Source organism: Equus caballus, chromosome 6, assembly GCF_041296265.1.
Source record: "Equus caballus isolate H_3958 breed thoroughbred chromosome 6, TB-T2T, whole genome shotgun sequence".
NCBI lineage: Eukaryota > Metazoa > Chordata > Mammalia > Perissodactyla > Equidae > Equus > Equus caballus.
In genome coordinates this window covers 89,868,550-89,890,621 of record NC_091689.1, presented here as the reverse complement: position 1 = coordinate 89,890,621, position 22,072 = coordinate 89,868,550, and the positions used below count along the sequence as shown (strand labels likewise).

General features: G+C 36.9%; 1 protein-coding gene across 14 annotated transcripts in view; it reads right to left on the bottom strand.

Annotated features, from left to right (window-relative positions):
* The window catches only part of SLC16A7 (solute carrier family 16 member 7), a 152,849-nt gene that overhangs the window by 114,071 nt on the left and 16,706 nt on the right, over window positions 1-22,072 (bottom strand). For 4 of the 14 annotated variants that reach the window (XM_070270320.1, XM_070270309.1, XM_070270312.1 and 1 more), the window contains exon 2: window positions 20,880-21,056. The exons of 8 other annotated variants lie outside the window; for them this stretch is intronic. The gene's annotated coding sequence lies outside the window, so the exon portion shown is untranslated. Of the gene's footprint in view, window positions 1-5,469; window positions 5,555-20,879; window positions 21,057-22,072 lie in introns of those variants that run through there. 2 more of the 14 variants (XM_070270323.1, XM_070270308.1) reach the window with 1 other exon arrangement.

The following is a 22,072-nucleotide window of genomic DNA, read 5'->3' as shown; positions in this document are numbered from 1 at the left end:
TTTAGAATATCGGGCTCTTTCTTAGGTTGCCAAAATAAAAGGTAGGTATTTTCAGTTGTTAATACATGGCAGCACTTGTTTTTGATAAGGGCTGCCACTGACTTTCATTATATCTGTCAATCAAATGCTAAAAAAGAAAAAGATCATTGAAAAAAATCCTACACAATTGCGAACACTTGGCATGATAAATGGTTTTAGAAGCCAGTGATGGCATGGATCCTCCCATTATTTGGGAAGATAGAATCCAAGACTATATTAGGAAAAGCAATACATTTTTTTCAGAATCTCAGTCATTTAATTTCTTGTAGCAAAGAAAACAACAATCCAATGTTCGGAAAAATGAAATTCTAAAGTTGTTTTTGCTGTCCGAGTATAGAGTTCATTAACACAAGATTTTGTTTCAGATAACAAAAAGGGACATTCACCAAAATTTAAATAGAATGCGTAAGTTGAAATCATGAAATTCTCCCCAAAAGTCAAATATTAAAAACAAAGAGAAAAACACAAATTTCCTTTTGGTCTACCTACTAATTGTATAGGTCCAATGCCTCCTTTGTTTCTACCAAGATTCCTGAGTTTCCTTACAACCATTTAATTATGGCATAAGACTGAAATCTAGGTCAACATCCGTTGATGTTGCTCCAAGTAGAGATGGGAATTGTGAGCCCATGATGAGAATGAGCCAGTGAAAACGACTGTCATTCTTTATTGGCAATACTGCCTTTTGCTGCATCACTTTGGTTATACAGCATGGTTTCAACCCCCTCACTATCACAAAGTGTTTTATGTTCTACTTTTAGGTTGTTTCTGTGTTTGTTTTTATTGCTTAGAAACAGTAAGACCTGTAAAAACATAGAAAGAGTAGGAATAAGGCAGGAGCACAACAATGCACTGTTTTGCATCAAACAAAAATTGATGGAGCAAACTAAAAACTAGTTTCCAGAATAGGAAATGATAAAACCAAAATAGAATGGTAACAATTACAAGAGCACTATGAAAAATTAGCTTTTAACTCCTCAATCAAGCCTTAGAATTGCTAAGTTTTAGAGAACAGACTCAACATATCTTTTAAAGGCTTCAAGATCAAAGCCCGTGAGCCCTGAGGTTTATAAAGTTTGCTCAGGTCTGTGTTTCTGAGTTGATACTTCCCAACGACAGACAAAAACTGGAGAGGATTGCAAGCTATCAAATCAGTATTTGATATTGAAATAAGAATTAACTATTCTAATTCATTCGTGTCCAACAGTGAAGGGTTAATGCAACTTCAGTATTAATAGAAAAGGTACAGAAACACGTAATAACTCAGCAGAACACATGAAAATACCTATGCTGTTTTTATAATTTGATATTCATGTACGCACTAAGAACTATGTCTCCTGTGTTAATTATAAGCAAAAAGAGCTATCAGAGATTCTAGTCCATTTTTTTAGAAACTGCAAAACTTTTTTCTAGAAGATCATCATGGAAGAGATTTTAGTATTTATACCTGAAGGACTGGAGGAAATCTTTAGGAAATGTTTAATTCTAAGATATCTAAGAATTACTTTAGAATATTTAAGAATTAAGAGTCAGGATCTGGGGCCAGACCCATGGCCAAGTGGTTAAGTTCGCGCGCTTGCTCCGCTGCAGCAGCCCGGGGTTTCACCAGTTCCGATCCTGGGCGCGGACATGGCACTGCTCATCAGGCCACAACTAGGAGGACCTGCAACTAAGATATACAACTATGTACAGGGGGTGTTTTGGGGAGATAAAGCAGGGAAAAAAAAAAAAAAAAAAAAGAAGATTGGCAACAGTTGTTAGCTCAGGTGCTAATCTTTAAAAAAAAAATTAAAATTAAAAAAATTTAAAAAATAAAAATAATAAAAAAGAGTCAGGATCTGTCTTTTCTTGGGTCAACCACTAATAAACAATGTGAATTCGGAAAATTTAGTTACCTTCTGAAAATGAAAGTTTCTTTAATTCTAAAATAGGAGTACCTCATACATCACTGAAAGAATAAAATGATATACTATTTGTAAACAGCTTAGCACTTGCATGACACACAGCATTATTAATTACTTTTTTCCAGAAAAAAAGTGATTAAGCCATTGGAATACAACAGAAAAAGAGCATTAATAAAAGCTTTATTTTTAAAATTCTTCCTCTGTGTGGCATTGTAGTTCCTATCAAATAAGAAACACAAGATTGGAAAATAATGGCCACTTAAAAAAAACAGGTAACAGCCATGACAATAGGATACATTTCTATGTATAGGGGAAGCTAAGACAGAAAGGGGAGGGAGGAAGCAGAGAAAGAGAGTGATAAGAGAGCAAGGAGCCACAAGGAGACAAAGGCTAGTCAATATCAAACACCAGATTCTTATTGCATTCAAAATATTTGGGGGGAAAAAATCCTCTTGGCCCCAAAGGCACTCTGTTAGTGTCCTTTGAGCCCTAGGCATGTGTGCAGGATACCACAGATTTGAGATTATTTTATGGTATCTTAAATTTACGTACTTTTTAAAACTTTAAATATTTGTGACAGTTCTTAAAAATTTAAATATTTGCGACAGTTGTTTCTTTGTCTTGCAAGGTGCACACAAAACCAGTAGAGCAGGAGCTGCTTCTTTTACGAAGGATAACCTGAAGTGGAAACAAAGATAACCTTTGTACTAAACCAGAAATGACCGGGTTTACAACTGAAGGGTGTGACCTGGTGGCAGTACCTTCTTCAACACTCAAGGATGGAGGCTGACTATTACCCATTAGTATGGCCTCCTTTTCTCTATAAAGAAAGCAGCGAAGAGGTCAGTGTTACTCAACTGGTACAGACCTATATCAGAAACAGAAACCAAATTTTCTAAGTTATTCGAAATCAGGAATTATTCTCATAATCTACATACTATCTGAAAAATAACATGTCACGTCTATGTGCTCAGACAGTCACATCTGGATTAACACAGTGTGTCTGGTGCTACATGAAAGCTGAAATCTCTGATCTTAAATTTATGTAATCAAATTCATAATAAATATCCAAAAGTATGTACTAGTTGTTAAATCAATTAACACAGAGGCCATTAGACTGCTGTGGCTCTAATGCCATGGAGGCCTACCTCAGCAAAGCAAAATCTAAACCTGTAAATACCTCAAGGTAACAAAATCGAAACGCTAAGGACAGAGGATCGCAAACAGCCAACTAGGCTTTAAGCTAAAGCCAATCAAACAATGTCCCTGCTTTGCTTCTGCCTTTTCTCTATAACAGTCTCTCCCCAGCTCCTGTAAGTGGACGCTCGGAACCACATCTGATTTGTCATTGCCCAATTCAAATCGATTTTCACTCAAATAAACATTTTTTTTTTAAAGATTGGCACCTGAGCTAACAACTTTTGCCAAACTTCTCTTTTTTTTTTCTTCTCCCCAAAGCCCCCCAGTACATAGTTGTATATTCTAGTTGTAGGTCCTTCTGGTTATGGCATGGGGGATGCTGCCTCAGCATGACCTGATGAGCGGCGCCACGTCCGCGCCCAGGATCGGAACCGGCGAAACCATGGGCCACGGAAGGTGGAGCCCGCAAACTTAACTACTCCACCACGGGGCCGGCCCTTAAATAAACTCTTAAAATTCTTAATATGCCTCAGTTTATCTTTTAACATATCTATTGTCTCTCCAGCTGAACTTGCCCACCTCCCCTATAATTCTGAAAGTAACAATATCCATTAATAAATTTCTACTTTGTACACCTATTTTTGTCACCCAATATAAGAGAAGCACATAGTCTGAATATTCCGTAGAATAACCTAATCAGAAAAGGCCTGGAAAACTTCTTTTCCATATATTAGAGAAAAGAGGATGATAATTTAAGCTCAAATTTAAAGGATGAAAAGTTTCTAAATTCAATTTTTTCCTCTTCGATTGTTTCTTGACATTAATGCTGAGAAAAATAAGTTCCTCTGACGAAAAATGAAGCATTCACGTTTAATTTCTTGGAAAAACTGTAATTCTACGTAGGTCTTAAGGTCAAACCTATACAGTATTGATCATTTTATGTCATGAGTTCATGAAGCTCAAGTTTTATTTATTTGAAGACTGTTTCATTAGTTTTAAACAGAAAAAAAATAAAAACCTAAAGAAAACAAAACACATCCACATACCCTACACAATTGTTTCAAAGTAAGTGCTATGTAATTGAAATTCATGAAGTAACTGTTCAAATATTTAAATATGGACTGAAAATATAAATACTTCTAAGTATGCGCCTAAGATGAATTTTCCCGAGTAAGACTGATTCTAGCATGTCATGATTAACATACGTAAAGAACCCAGAACAGGGATGTCTGAGTGTTTCAGAGTCTCTAAGTACAGTACATAAGCTTCCCGTCTCTTAAAGCAGATGTGGTGACAGACCCTGGGAAACCCACCAGCTTAAACAGAGGGGAAATCTGAAGGATTCTCTCAGGGAAATATTCTTTTCCGACGGACTGATGAACCAGGTCACAAACACTCCCTCTGCTACCTCTGGATTACACAAAAGTCTTGCCAAATTAGAATCCATCTGAAGTGTGGGTAGGTTTCAGGAAATGATAACACAATTCTGTACAAATCCTTGCTGACACTTGGCTTTTCAAACTATAAAATGAGTTTCACACTGCTGAAAAATTCATGAATTTATATCTAGATTATTAAGTGAAAAATGGTATGCAAGTAATTAATTAGTAAAGTAAAGGACATTTTAATATTCCCTAATGGTAAAAGTATTAGACTGTGCTTTCACTGACTGCGCTGCATGGTTTGTAATGTGTCCTACCATAAGCTCACTTTGTATATAAAACCGAGGAATTTGTTTCAGCCGGATTGCCAATGGAAAAAGAATTGAGGAAATAAGTCACAAAGGCAATGTTAATAAGGGGCAGAAATTCAGGCTCTGATAGCACATTTTGTACCTGGATATAGCAGAGAACTTTCCAATTAGGGCCAACAAGTAGAAAGCTGATAACTCCAATCTGAGATTTATAGGGAGAGGTCGGCAGCTTGTAATGAGAATTTGGAGCACATACATCCAGCGGCAACACCTTTAGGATAAGTAGAGTTTCTAATGGCAAAAGCTAATGGCTCCATGACAATAATAAATAATAGTGAGAGAATATTCTGGCCTCAGGCCTCAGAAAAAGAACTCTGGTGGCATTACACAATTTTCACGAACACTAGCTGAAGGAGTAGTTCTGAAGGGGCAGGCTCATTCTCCTAAGTGCGTTAGCTGCACTCGAATATGGGAAATCACAATGGGAAAGAACAACCTTTCAGCTGAACTCTATCCTTTCCTCAATGGGACTTACATCTATGCATGTCCATGCAGAAGAAAAAGAAAGGAAGGAAAGAAGGAAGGAAGGAAGGAAGGAATCACTGCCCACATTCCCATCACTCACTTTATACCATTCAAGAAAAATTTAAAAATAAGTAACACCGAAAAGCATTGGAATCCACTTGTACCTACCAGTATAATCTCAGAGCACTTGCAGCGTGCACACTGCAGATGGGGCCACCTGGAGTGGTGCCCTGCACAATCTACAAAGCTATTTACAGGCAGCCCTGAAGTAATATTTAAGAACACTGCCTCTGAGCTGGCAGATCTGGAATCAAGTGATCCTAACCACATGACAGTGGGCAAGTTAATGAGCCTGGCTACATTTACTTTCCATAGCCACAAAACAGGGCTAATAATATTAACCACCACGAAGAGTTACTGAGCAATAAATGCAAACACATAGGACACTGCCTGGCAGAAGTTAGGGAGCTCTAAACTCAATTGTTTAATTTGTTTTTATTACCACGTGCCAACTTTTGTAGTAAGTGCCACAAAAAATAGGGAGCAATGTGCTGGTTGACACGTTATTGAATGTGAGACATCTGGAATTTGAGGGATTAAACTCTATCGCTAAACATTAAGTGGCCATATCACTCTTCTTTAACCCTCACCATGAAAATGGACAGCACACTATGATGTGGCTTTGCGATGTTGTACTAACTGATATGATTAGTTGTCCATGAGGGTCTGATGTCTCTGGAATCTTCTTGGCAGCCACACTGTACAACCTGCATCTCCCCAAGTGCTGCAGCTTCCTTCCCATCCCAAGAAAGCAGTATAGAGTAGGTAGGGAAGATACATATATAGATAACACAATGAAGTATTAACCGAGAAGACTATTTAATTTGGTTTAAAAAAAATAATAAAGTATAAGCACATTGTGGATTTTTTGAGCATTTGTATAGGACCAGGAGAATGTACTTCGAAATCTTGTCATATCCACCCCGAGACTGACAGCAGAATTGTTATTCTTCAACACAGCCAAGCCTAGAAGTCAGGTATATTATTAACGGCACAATCGATTCCTTCCCTTTACGTAACTTCATACAAACCATTGTCTCTTCCTAATGCCAAGGTCCATCAGCCCATCAATCACAGCATTTTTTTTCCACAGCTCTCTCTTCACACCCGTGCCCCCCGAGAGGGTCTAACCACTCACATACGGCCCAAAATACACCTGTGTTTAGTTGCTATCTTGAGTACAAAAACGTTCACGCTGTTGGCTGCTCCTCTTGGCATTTTACAAATGAAAGAGAAATAGACTGAGTTATCTCAGTTAGTCTGCAGTGGTTCTTAACCAGAGGGACTGAGTTCCCAACAGGATAGCGGGCATTGTTTAGTGACACATGTGGCTGTCACACTGGGAGGCTGCTACTGGCTTCTAGGGATAGAGGCAGTGCCTGCACTGTGGCGAGGCAAGGGGGGCGCCTAGGGCTCAAAATTTAACGAGGGATGCACTCATTTTAGGGTCATGCAAGTGCAAGATTAAAACTTACACAACCCTGAGGATGAGAGCCACCTTAAATACTGTGGCCTTGCTGCCTCAGCTGCCTGCTGGAGTCCCAGCCGTGGAGAGAGGCCAGGGATGCAGCTGAACATCCTCCAAGAAAGGAATTATCCAGTCCAAGATACCAATAGTGCTGAGGCTGAGAAACTCAGACTGGTTTAAAGAATCAAAAGAAAATCAGGATTGGAAACTTTGATCCCCTCCTTTTTCCATTTAAAATTACACATTTAAAATCACACTTTGTTAAATGTGCCTAAAAGTGAAATAACATCCAATTGTAGCACTGAGGTTTAATCTACTTTCTTCCCATTCACATGGCCTAAAATGAAATTAAATTAATACAAGCCTTCTTTCCTTCCTTCCTTTCTTTCTTCCTTCCTTCCTTCCTTTCTGCTCAGGCCCCAGATTTTGCTCAGCTGGTGTGTCATTCATTCATTCACCCACTGACCTTTGAGGCCCAGATGCAAAGGTACCTTCTAATTGACATCATCCCATCAAAATGTGACCCCTCCATTCTCAGATTTGTTTCTCTCTCTGGTGGTCCTTATATTCTGTCTTGTGTTACACTACAGTCATTTATTTGCTTATTTAACTCTCCTCATTCCCCACTCCCCACACACAAACATGCACACATAGACACACACACGAATTTAACCTCCTGTGGCCATGGACCAGGTCTTCCTTATATTTACTTTCCCAACCACCTCTACCTAAAACAGTGCTTTAAACGTAAAGTACTCAATACATATTTTAAATGCATGCATGAGACAGGTATATATAATAATACATAACAGCACAAATGATAACATTTCTTGGTGGTCACTGGAATCTAAATATAACTGCATTATTAGGTCTTGTTGAATTCAGCACCAATTTTCCTTTCCTGGCAGATGTCTTCATCTATTTCAAGTTTGATATCCTAGAATTATTGAGGTTTGTCTTCAGCAGGTAACTGACATGACATTTTCCTACAAACAAACAGAAAGGAATCCGTTTTCTTCCTAAATGCCTATTCTAGCAGAACAAGAGCTCATGTCTTTGCCTGAGCTATAAGCTTTAGTTCAGGAAGAAAATAAATCCAATTCCCAATAGCAGTTGAAGAAATCGCCTTGTAGTACGCCAGATTCTTCAGGAAGCCAAACTGATGCAGCTTTAAAGCACATTTCCATCAATCTCTACATCACCCTTGACCTTAAAACTATTCTGAAACATTTCTAATTTTGAATTTTAACCAAAAATAAGCTAAGAACACCCAAGTATTTAATACGTAGCTATAAGTATTTCTTATTGAAAAAGAATACAATACACACACAGTCAAATTTCTTTGCTATTTGTCCTGAAACAAATGTAATATATTTTATATTTCTAATATGAGATGACAAAAAGGAAACTGAAGGCCTTCCCTCTATGAATACCAAAAAACCACTGATTTTAATCATTTAATCTTCCTATCAGAGAATTAGCTTAACCTTTAACTAGCATCTGGAAAGATTAAATCTAATCTTACAAGTTTATTATGAAACTTATGATGAAAAAAAACTATTGAAAATTAAATGCATATCTATCCATTTGACAAAACTTCCAAAACCTGAGGTCACAGAGCTACTACGTTAGGTTTTCTCATAGTGCTCTTCAACTCTGTGCTAAGTAAGAATCATTTTCATTGTTTAGCCTATAGCCACTAGTTGGAAGAAGGGAGCTGACTTGTTTCGAGCACCCAGTATGAGCCAAGTAAGTTCCACGTGTGTTTCGTTCAATACTTGTAATAACCCTGCAAAGAGAGGTTTTACTACCTATGTCTTGCAGATGAGGAAACAGCCTTAAAGAGGTTTAGCAAGTTGCTAATTTTCACCCACTGGTAAACAGCCAGTGCTTCTAAAGCATGAGCTTCCAACCATGTTGAACTACCACTATCTGCCACATGTTCTGGGTTACATTTTAACCTAGGAAAGAGAAAATCGGCTTATATTTTAAGAGTGTTCCACTAGTGAACCAACATATGCAACTTAATATTAAGCTGTCATAATGTTCAAGGTCAAGGGCAATGAGCTTCTGGAAGAGAAAATTCATCACAACAAGGAAAGTGACCACAAAAGGGGGCCCTCATTCTGCTGGATTTTCGGTGGTGTATACAAAGAGAAGGAAGGGAGAGTCGGGAGGTATCACAATTCCCACAGTGCTAATCCAGTTCTCACTCCTTTGTTCCTTGTTTCAACAAGTGATGATTTAGAGCTATTGTGTATAAGGCACTTCAGTGCCTATTGTACACATAAAAAGATGTAAAAGTGTTTTTCTTCAAAAAGTTTACACACGTGCATAAAAAATTTAAAAAGCAAGATAATATACAATGAGTTCCAAAACCATTATTCAATCAGTGAGCGCTATGAAAATTCAAAAGGGGAAATGGATTATACTAGCTGGAGTCATCAGGATAGACATTATTAAAAAGGGTAGAATTTGAGCTGTCCTTGAAGGGCAGGCTAAATATCCATAGGTACAGGCTATAAGAGAAAACATACTAAATTGAGAGATCAAAAGTTTGGATACAGAAAGGTGTATACTATATATACTATATTTGGGGAATGACAACAAAATTTGAAGCTTAAGAAACTCTACGTAGGCACACATTCTTAAATGCATTGTAGCACAAGGTTTTTATAGCAATGACTTATAAACACCATCAGCCACTTCCATTTAAAAGTTGCTCATAAAGGCAATTTGTTTTCTTTCATTTAATTACTTATAAGTAGATAATTTTCATAGTTTAATGTATAATACATACACTGGCATAAGATAATATTTTAAACAAATATGAGAAGAGCATATCATTTCAATAGTCAAGTACATAGCTTCTGGATAGAAAATTTGATTATTATCATTTGAGAAAACTGCGTCTCCACATACCGTTCTATCATTGACTGTGGCAGAAATGGAGGCAGACAGACACAGAAGATGAAAAATGTTATGGACCGAATGTTTGTGTTCCCCCAAAATTGATATGTTGAAGCCCTAATCCCCAATGTAATGGTATGAGGAGGTGGGGCCTTTGGGAGGCAAATAGGTTTAGATGGGGTCATGTGGGAATCCTCATGGCATCAGTGCCCTCAAAGGAAAGGCCAGAGAACTTGCTCTTTCTCTCATTGTCTCTCTCCCTCACTCTCTTGCCCTCTCTTTCCCATCATGTGAGGACACAGCAAGCAGGTGGCCATCTGCAAGCCAGGAAGAGGGCTCTCATGGGAACCAAATTTGTCAGCACTTTGATCTTGGACTTCTCAGCCTCCAGAACTGTCAGAAATAAATGTCTGCTGTTTAAGCCACCAGTTTATGGTATTTTGTTATAACAGCCCAAACTGACTAAGACAGATAATTTGGTAAATAGATAGACAAACTAACAAATAAATTGACCTCTAAATCATATAAATGGAGATGGAGAAGAGTTGTTTACAAATCAATGTAGTCTTAAGAAATTATTTCTATCTCTATTTTAAGGATAGGAAAATTTAATGAGTGCTGAGTGGGGCATTAATTAATTGATTCATTTATTTAGTCAGTAATTGAGGACCTACCATATGGTAGGCCCTAAGCTAGGTCTGGGTTAAAACACACACGTACATAAAGAATATGATATGTTTTTTCCTCACTACATTGTACAGAAGATAGATATATAAGCATATAATTATAGTCAAACGTGCCAAAGGCTACAAAAGGGGTAAATTAAGTTCCTGTGAAAGCAATAAATGCTTCCTATGGGACCCTGGGGTATTTTCATAGAGGAAGTGACTAGTGAACTGAGTCATGAACGACAAGCATTTAGAGGAGAAGGTGAGCAAAATATTCAAAGACATAACTCTTGATGAGGTCTAGCACCTGATGGCCCTGAGTCATTGGGTGCATGATCAGAAGGGGCAGGAATCGATACTGAAAAGGTACGATAGTGCTTGAGAGTAAAAGGAAAGTTAAGGGTTACAACATCAAGGGGAGGGTTCAGTGTAGGTTTTTAAGCATGGGAGGGATCAGGTTAGATTTTCTTTCATACAATTGCTTTGAGGCAATGTGGAGAATTACAAAAAAGAGAAGAAAGTCACTGCAGAATAGTTCAGGCGGAAGATATTAGAGATCCTGACTACAGCAATGGTAACAGGAATGGGAGAAAGATGCTGCATTCAAGGATATACAGAGAGTGTTAAGGGTTTGGTGAAAACTTGGATGTGGGTGGTAAGAAATGTCAAGAACGACCCTCGTGTTTCCATTGTGGAAGATGGGGTGGATACAAATGGATTGGCAACACTGGCACACTAGGAATGGAAGACTGAATCATATGGGCAACACCATGCAGGACGGCAGCGAAAGGGGTCATTTAGGGCAAGAACTGCAGTCCTGGAAACCATAACTTAGAAGCACTGTGCTGCCACTCTGAAGACAGACACATCACTGAAGAAATGAGTAAGGAAAGAAAAAAGCAGAGGTTTCAGAAATAAATAGCGTTAGGTGATAGAAAAAGAGGAGGCTGTGAAGGAGACAAAGGTAGGGAAGGTGGTTTTCAAATGGATAAAAAAGAACCGGAACTGAGTAAAGATGATGGATTTATCCAGAGAAAGTCCTCATATTCAATATTACTTCCTCTGAAGATTTGTGCACAAAAATATGGCATTATGTAAAGGTAAAAAATCTTTCCTCAGGAGGCTAAGGTTTCTCTCTAGACAAATTAATGACAAACAGACATAAAATGATAAAAATTAAAAGACTGGTACATACACATATATATATCGATAACTGCATGACAACACCGTTTACATAAGGAATGGGTATGTGCTTTACACAGCACAAGAAATCTGAGTAGTGGCCTATGAAATTGTATGTACTTTTGGAACAATTCATTTAAATTTTTCTAATTAAACGCAAAAGACATTAATGGATTTTTTTCATTGTTGAGGTTGTGACATAATGCCACAGGACATTATTTCTGGTTTAATTCACCAATTGTGCATAAACTCTCCAGGGTTCCAGGTCACTGTATGAAGCATAGCACGGTGTAAGGGACATGAGGCCTATGGGGAACTGCAAGATTGGCTTCATTTCTAATGAGGGAAAAGTTTTATTTATAAGACAACTCAGCCGTGAAACTGAAGTAATAACATGAATTAATTTATACACTCTACATTTAAAGGTCAAGCACTTTGAACAACTTCTCTCCATGTTCTTGAGAGTAGCGGGGAAAAAAACTATATTAAACGATATTTATAAATATTATGAGAACAAACTCTCTTGTTGCTACATGTTGAACTCTCACATGATACATATTCAGGTGGAAAATTCACGTCTGTTTTCCTCAGTGGCAAAGGAATTAAAACTGTCCTGGTTACAATATATCCTTTTTGTTTTCACCAGACAAAACTTGCTTTCCCGGTCACTCAGTCTAACCAAGTTGTCATCGGCTGTGAGCCTGAGAGTCCAGAGGCAAAATAATCAAAGGAAAAATGAGCAGAAATTTGTATTTTAGAGTTCAGAGTTACTCTGAAGTACTCTGTACTGTGAGTTCAGGAAATGTTCTTTAATACTCGGAGAGCAGTATATTCATTTCTGTGACAGGATTGGTCGCTGGCAGGTAATGGGAAGAACCTTGAACTTGGGTTCAAGGCCCCTATAATTATACTCCACTCTGTAGCTGCTATGCGACGTGAATGGGTCACTTAAAGTCCGTAAGCCTCGGTTGTATTCATCTGTAAAATGGAGACAATTATCGCATTGGTCCACCTCATTGAATTAATGAGATGGAGGGATGAAGGCACTGTATTCACTGTAAAAGACTGTACAAATTGAAAGCATTGTTAGTTTTATTAATTCATTTTTAAGTTATAAAGGACCTGGACATAACTCAGAACATAACTGGAGATACTAATTTGCGGGGAATTAGGCTGAGTCCAAACCTTCACTTTTATGTCACATGTTCTTCCCTTAAAAAGACAAATAAAAATAACAAAAAAAATTTCAGGCAGTTAAAAGGAGGACAGAGAAAATTATTCCTTGAAACGTTTAAGTTTTCCTACAATTATTTAGGCAAAAAATGAGACTTTCTTCTGTAAAATGCTTACGATTCTATTCGTATAACCTGTAATTTTACTTACTTTTACTCTCCCCACATAATACAGTGTTTCACACACAGTAGATTGTCAATAAGTACACGACAAATTGAAATAGGAAAAATTTCAGGTGTAAATGTTACTCATAATATAGCTCATTCAATGTAATTTTTTTTACAAAATCTGTCTCTTTAAGTAATAATTCTATCATTCAAGTATATTATTATAAAAGGAAATTATACAAAAAAGTTATTTTCTCCAAACTGACATGTTATTTTGTTCCAATTTCACCAGTCTACATTATGCATATTTGTTCTCACCTCCCTTTCTTTCAATTTGCTTCTCAGTTGTGATGAAAGAACATAACACATGATTCTAACCCCCAGGCCACAGCCAATTAGACCAGAGGTTACATCAAGTGAGGGGAAAGAAATAATTATTATTTATCGAGTAGCCACTATATCCAAAGCATTACTCTTAGTGTTTCCTTTTACATGCAATAACTCATTTAATCCTCACCACAACTATGAGGTAGGTACTAAACTGAGTCACAGAATCATTAAGAAAGTTTCCCAACTTGCAATGCTAGCAGGATTTGGAGCTGAGATTCAAATCTAACCAGGCTGGTTGCAGAACCTGAGCTCTAACCATTATGATATACTGTCCTTAAATAATATATCACCTTACTACCACCACCTACAGGTGAGGCTCAGACAACTTCATTTTCTATCTCAGAAATTTGAACTAATACGTGGAGGGATGGAGTGAGGGTGAGTCAGCATTGCAACAGGATGGAAAATTGGTAGGCTATGGGGAAAATCAGGCTGGCCTTACCATTCCTGCAAGATCTGACTTATTTCCTGAAATTAAGTTCCAAGAAATTCCTCTGTATTTCCAATTATGGAGTTTAGGACTTGAGTTAACTTGTTCTGGTCTCTGTCCTTTGTAGTATAAATATCCCTCCATTGAAAGCAACTAAATTTGTACACAAAATAGGAAAAATAGATAAGAAGAAAGTAAGAAATATCCAGAGAATAAAACTAAGTGAAAGGGGAAACCAGAGAGTTAAGAGGAGTACTTTATTCAAGTTTCCTCTTGGGACATTTGATGAACTGGGTGGACCTGGACTAGGGGTTTCACAGCCAAAGGAAGCCTGCGACAGACCACACGGTCCAAGGCCAGCGAGAGATGGAAAGTCTAAAAGGTGCTATGTCCTCTGTGACCCATTAAAACTGTGCTGTCATTGCACCAGAAATAAGTTTGCAATAGTACACACATGAGCACACACACGCACACGCACACCCCATAGCTGGTGACTGCAAAGAAACAAACCAGTCTGCCTCTAAACTTGGCACTAGTGGAGGGAACAAAAAACATCACCTGAGGGATTGGTGACCAGCAGCCATCCCTCACGTGGCTTTGCAGCCCAGTTCATACTATCCAGGTGGCTCAAACATCTAAAAACAGTTTACAGGGTTGTGTAATGCCCTAGGTCCTGGCAAAAGGAAATGCAGATTCTCTCAACTAGGAACCCAGCCCAGCCCAGGCTTTGAATAATCCCCACAAGATAAAGACGCAGGTCATGCTCATTTATAAGGAATCATCGAGCAGAACTGGGAGAAATACGGAGTAGAATCAGGTCCATAAAGACATTAGATAGCAAATTTATCAAGCAGAAAATATAAATTAAATATGCTTTAAACAGGAAAGGATTATAATATGATTAAAGAGTAAGAGATCATGAAGAAACGCACGAGAACTAAACATTAAAAAAAACCTTTTGCCTACATATAACCTATTGTTAAAACCACACAAAACCAAAAGAAAGAAAATGAGTAATAAACACAAAATTTCCAATAGCAATTAGCTCTGGGAAGGGGTTGGAGGCAGGGGGAAGAAGAGCAATGAATGAGACCAGAAAGATGCACAAGGGTAAATTTAGATTTTTTGTTAACATTCTAATTCTTGAATTGGTTGGTGGGTCCATTGGTTTACCTTATATTAACAAATAATTAAAGATAGCTATGAATGATGAGAGCATTTCATGAACTAAAGATTATGATTCGTTTTTAATTCAATTCTGAATAACTCAGGGCCGAAAAACAAATAATAAATAAATAAATATTTAAAAGCAAATTACTATGATTCCCCACATTAATAGAATACAGGAAAAATCATAAAATCATCTCAAAATGGTACCAACCTACAAATGGAAGAAAAACCCCACATTAATAGAATACAGGAAAAATCATAAAATCATCTCAAAATGGTACCAACCTACAAATGGAAGAAAAATTTCTACATTTGATGAATGAAATTTATAAAACCAACAAAAAACAAAAACAAAAATCTGTAACATCACTTTTAAATGTTATCACTTTAAGAGATTAGGAACAAGACAAGAATATTTGCTAACAGCAGATCTAGACAACATTTTACTAAAAGTCCGAGGCAAAATAGTAAAACACAAAAAAAGAAACTGAGTATAAGAGGTTAGAAACAAAATTCCTTTTATACGTAGGTTACAGATACAGCTATCTGCGAGGGATGCAAAATCTACCAATAAAACACTAGAATTCATTAGATAGTTTAGTAATTTTGATAGACAAAATATCATCATACAAGAATAAATTGCAGTCATATAAATACACAACATAAAATATGTAATTTTTAAAAATATATATCTTTTATAGTTCTTCCTTTAAAATATAATATAGTAAATCCTTTATAGATAATAACAACTTTTAAAAATGAAAGAAGACCTGAGTGAATAAACAGAGAGAGAAACCATGCTCATGAATTGAAAACTTCAATATCATAAAATGTCAAATTGATGTACTGATTCAAATGAAATGAAAAAAACCCCATTTTTTTTACTTGAAAACCTGAGTATAAAGTGTATTGAAAGGTCAAAGGCCAAGAAGGTCAAAGTCATTTCTGAAACAGAACAAAAGGAGGACGTGCATTACTACATAGTAAGGCCTACGAAGCTGGGGTGACCAACAGCGCGAGAAGCTACTGCCAGGGTAGACGAATTCACCACGGAACAGAACAGAAAGCCAAGAAATAAGCACATGCACAGAGAGAATTTATTTTTTATTTCAAAACTGTCATTGTCAATCAGCAGGGATAAAGTGTTGCTCTAGGCCAACTGGTCATCCGTATGGGAAAACATGGCACTAGGTTTTCCCCTCACACCATGCAGAAAAATGAACACCAAATGAACGACCATTCATGATAAAACAAAGCTGTAGCTGATCTATCCAATACAAGAGTCAATACCCAGAAGAGGATAATTAAATTTAAACATAAATTAATTAAAACTAAATTAAAAAATTTAGCTCCTCAGTCACACTATTCACATTTCAGGTGTTCAGTAGTGACATGTGGCTAGTGGCTACTGTACTGGACAGTGCTAGATATAAAATATTTCCCTCAGTGTAGAAAAGCCTATTGGACTGTGCCAAGAGACATTTAGGATAGTATCTTTATGACCTTGGGGTTGGGAAGGATGTATTAAGCAAGAAATAACAAATAAAAGAGATTGAAATAATTGATAAATTCAACTATGAGAATTCAGAACTATTTATAAAAAGACACTATACAGAAAATGAAAAAGAAAGCCTTAATCTGAAGGAAGGTATTTGTAATACGTACATACATTATCTACAGGATATATAAAGAACCCATATAAGCAATAAAAAGATAAGCAATCCCATACAAAAGTGGGCAAAAGACTCGTCAGGTACTTCATTCTATTTGATAACAGAAAAAGACAATTACAGTCTGACTTATTTTATCTACTGTATAATAGATTGAAATGTTTGACAAATTTCCATATTCTATTTTAACTCACCAAGATTAACAGGGGAACAACAACCTATTTTTCAGCCTGGAAGGAAGATTATACTGGCTTAGACAGCAGCCCAGCAACATATAAGTAGGTTGATAATAATGTTTGAACATGTAATTAAATAGATACTTCTAATGTTAGCTTATCCTTCATTAAAAGACAGTTTTCTAGCTCACTTAACAATTTATCTTCACCTTATTTTGAGGACACAATAGAGTACTTTGGAGGCACACAGTCCATGTTCATAACCTTTTCAATCTGACTGTAGAATTTGCTAGTGACCAAGGCATTAATTTCATATTCACTTCAATCAGAATAATGAGAGAACACAAAGGTGTGTGTGATTGGAGAGTGGAATGGAAAAAGCAGATAAAGTTATAAACATCTGAAGAAGTACTGAAAATAACACTGAAATGCATAGTTTCCTCAAACAAAGACAAATTTCTATCCCTGAATTAACATGAATAGATATTACTTTGTGCCCCATCAGCTCCCTTATCCAAAAAGAATGTGGGCAGGACAAAAAACAAATCATCCTTTCCTAGCTTGTATATAGAGAAAAAAAAGGTTTCATATTTTAAAACAAATTTTAAAAACTAATTTTTATGTACCTTAAAATGTGAAACAAAACTACACGTACACCACATATCCACATGGTTGAATTTGCACTAAATCTTAGTTTTAATCAAATTCTAAGAGAAGCATTAAAGGAATTTCAGCCTTTTATTCTGACATATTTTTAAAAACTAACTATATTAAACAGCTTCAAAATAATTCACCAAACAGCGACACATGGTAGTTTGATCACACTCAGACAGGGCAATGTGAGTATGAGCCAATGATTCTAGGAGACTTAATTTGTCAGAAAGAAATAAACAATGGGGAACACTGTGTGGATCCCAAGAGTTTATGACTTGATTTCACCTTTCAAGGTCCTTATAATATAAGAATGAGAGGAAAACAATTAGTAGCTTGGCAATTCTGGTACAAGGTGAACAGTGTCAGATGAGCTGCACAGACAATGAGACATTCAAGTCAGACTGAAAATTAGAGGACATATGACAATTGCTAGTAACAATGAGGAAGAACCCATACCATGAATCAGGATCATGGCCCAGCGGATGGAGAGTGCACAATGCACGACAGCCCAAAGTGCAGGCAAGCCAGAAGGCATCAGACATGATCCACTCTAGGGCAGCAAGACTTCAGCTCCTGGGCTGAGGTTCAAGGACTCCTTGAAGGAGTGCCAAGGAAGGGGACTGTAAAGAAGATGGCAGTGCCCCAGTACTCAGAGAGGACTGGGGAACCAGAGATTTCTATAATCAATAATCAGAGTGTGGAGTCAGTCACACCCTAATAACAGAAGAATATGTGTTTGGGAAATTCAGGCGCATGAATGCAGACACGCGACTCACATTCTAAGAAAAAAACGGGGTCAAGACTTTAGAGAACAATGGTGGAGATCTATGGTGCACCAAGTCTTAAATCAGACTTGTTTTGGGGAAACACTGCCAAAAACTAAATCCTCCAGTTGTCAGTAAGTAAGGGGCACTCCATTCTGGCCCAGTCTCACCACTTCCTAGGATCCTAGGCAGAGACCGTTTCATTATATATTCTGTCTCTAATCAGATTGGCCTGCCAAACCAGATTATGTCTAGGCTGGGCTTGTAAATACAATCAGTGGGCCAATTTTGCATAGCTAAAGCAAGCAGATGAAAGCCATAAGCTCAGACAATGGTGTGAAGGGTCATTTTTTAAAAACTAATATAAGGGTAATAAAAACTATTTCTCCCAGTTTGAAGAGGGTGAACTTTCGTGCATAATTTTCTGTTTCTGATTAGTAATCCCATGTGCTTTCCCTTTTTAGGTGTATTCTTATTGTACATCTGATTTCTCTTCCTCACAAATGCTTGCCTCCTACTTCCTTCTCTGCCACACAGACTCTTACTCATTTTCTCTTGCCAATTTCCTATTTTCTGTCCCTTGCAAAGGAAACACGCATCCTAATTCTATCCTGTTGTCACAGGGGTAAAAGTGCAGACGTTGTTCTTTTTGCAAACCCAAGAACAGGAAGTGACTAAACAGACTTAGTCATCAACTTCCCAGGCTAATGAAAATGTCAGGAGAAATGTTGTAACTTCTTGAGCACCCCATGGAAAAAACTGTGTTCTAAACCCAAAGGTAAGGCCACTTGGTTGATGTTTGCCTCCTTAATACTAATTCTAAGGCAGACCATATTGTGCTGTCTTCATATGCAATCTCGCATAAACATACCTCATTATGAGTTCAATAATTACTTGGACTTTTTTCAGAGGAAAGTGTTTTTATATGAAGCAGTAGATAATTTCCAGGTTGACTTGTTTTGTTTTGTATCAAGAATTCCAACAATGAATCTATAAAATGCAGAGTTCTTTATGTAGGCAAAACTTAGAAGAATATAAATAAGCAAACCTTTTTCCTAGGCAGGGATCTACGGTTGCAAGAAATCAAAATCCACTCAATGTAACTTTAGGAAAAGGGGAGGGGAAAAATCAGTATCAACACAGACTTCGAAGGCAGACCTAAAGTGTTGTCAGGCAGTTGCCCTCTGTCTATATAAGGCCCTGATGGTTCAGGTGCTAAGAGTGTGACCTAAGTGTTGAAATGTGGAATCTGGGGTTAAAGTGTCTAGTCTCAAACATTATCTCTATTATTTACTAATTCTGTGAACTTTGGACTCACTTAATGACAGTGCCGTGGTTCTTTTTCTGTAAAAAAAAGTAATAATGGGACCTATTGTTAAGTGTATGGATTAAACAAGATAACACATAGAAAGTGTTTAGGATAGCACCTGAGACTACAGGCACTTAATAAATGTAAGTCATTATGACAACATTATTATAATTGCTTGTTTTGAGCATATGCTCCACTCTCCTCTCTGGCAGCTTCTTCCATTTGTACATACACCAACATAGCCACCAGCTCAGAGTTAACGATACAACTTCAGTGCCCACCGCTTCTGATTTACTCATCCCGTGTCACGTGATGTACAAGGGCTACCTTCACTAGAGCTGTAGATGGGGACAGGTTCCTGTAGTCTGTCAGCAGGGAGTCAAAGACCTGCCTTTCTGGTATGAATGTGGCCAATTCACAGATTAATTAAAATATAAAGAACACAATTCACAGGGACTTCCCCTCTAGGGCTAATATTAAAATACAATTACTAACAAGTGAAGCTGGTTAAGAAAAACAGGAGCTGCTTGTAAGATGGTGAGTTCACTGTCTGCCTGCAAATCTTTTAATTGAAGCTGGATAATCACTCTTCATGGATTCAGTAGGATTAATACACTGGGTGAAATACTGGGCTCAACAACCTCTAAATTTCTCGGAGTGCGTGCTTCAATTTATACAGATTGTGTAAACTCCGAGATATTCAATTGAAATGAAGTCTTCAGTGCAAACCTAGAACTTAAATTTCCCTTTGTTTGAATCCTACAAATGTGAAAACGAAAAGTGTACACCTTGTAAATCAGATTTGGTAAAGGCTAAACGTCTATTTCAACAGAAAGTATTTGGTAAAATCTTCACATTAAAGTGAGAAATCACTCAAAAATTTTAAAAGCTCATTTTAGATACATCTAACATGTAGAGTTTTTAGGGTAGTTGAAAAATAAAATGGATCCATGAAAATTTTCTTTATAATCAGCTATGGTAAGTGGGAATATATAGGAATAGAAAAATCACAAAATTACATCAGCATAAAATTCTACATAGCCAACTTCCAGGTAAAACATCATTTCTATCAAAGGCATCATTTATTATACCAAAATTTCACTGTAGATAGGTGATTCCCGTAAAATCAAGAAAAAAGTGAGTTGTGGGCAGGGAGAAGGGGATGGTGGTGTCAGTAATCAAGTTATAACCATTTCTGTTTGGAAGTTCTTGACTTTAAAATCTACGTTCACATTACCACCAGAACCACTATGAATAAGGGACAATCATGCACCATTAAGAGTCCCATTATTGAACAGGTAAGACTGCTAATTACTATGTATTTTGAATGTGGAAGGAAATATTCTATTTGAAAAGAATCAGCTTTCATAATCTTTATTTTCATTACCTTGGAGGGTACAGGAAGTGTGGAAGGAAAAGTCCAACATGCTGTTTTAGCAGATTAGCAAACAGTCAAATTTAGGAATCTTGTTCTTGTGCTTCTTGAATGCAGGTGACTTTTACTCATCTTTTAGCCCCATTACTGAGTACAACAGTATTTCTAACTTCACTCGTCTCAATCATGCTAAAAAGAATGGAATGAGATTATATGGAAACACAATTAGCAAAAAAATACTAAGCATGCATATTTTTAAGTCTACAATAATATAGCCATTTCTGCTGCTTAGCAGTGTAGTTTAACAAATGTTTCAGTATATGGTGAGAAAAATGATTTAGGAATGCTGAGTTGTGTGTTTAAGGAAATCTGTGAAGTCTGTTTAGCAGATAAGCATATAAATTGTATTGATAACTAAGCAATTCAGTGATATGGCTACAAGCTACAATAATATGGCTATAAAAGGTGAGATAGTTTGGGTTACAGATGCCAGCGAATAGCTACAATATTTTTTCCTTAATATTCCTGCAATACACACTAAATGTCTTTGCCTCCTATGAGGAAAAAAAAAACCCATAGGATTACACAAAATTTGGCCAGTTAGTTAACAATGGTAAAATAAAGCTACATTTCAGTAATTAAGAACTTTTACCAGTAAAAGAGTTCAAAATTTTAGAACGTCTATATGTATGATGTGGCAATCCATAGAAACAAGGGGAACCAGATGTCAGCAAAATAAATGCTTGTTCTAATAATTTGAACCCCAAGATTTGGAAAGACAGAGTGATTCTATGACTAATAAACAAAATAACCGTAGTGACCTCCCATAGGATGTGTCCATTTAGTCCCTAATAATGATGTTAGATTTAAATTATTTTAAGTCTATTAGGCCAGACCCCAGGTCTCAACAATTAATTCCTGACCTCAATAATGCCATTTACCATTTTGCTTTTGCTATTGTTGATTATATCAATATTAAAATTTTAGTAACTCATGATCTCGATGTTTGTCATTTTATTATGAAACAGAGACAGTGGGAACCTAGTTTGATATGCATTGTGAAACACCTGACAACCTGTCACATGTTTAGCACTGTGAAAATGAAATCCAAGTTTAGTTACTCTTCAGGCACATGAAGGGCTTTTTAAATAATACTTTCAAAATTCTATTTTGTCTTCAACACAAAGGTCTTTCCTCAAGGCAAT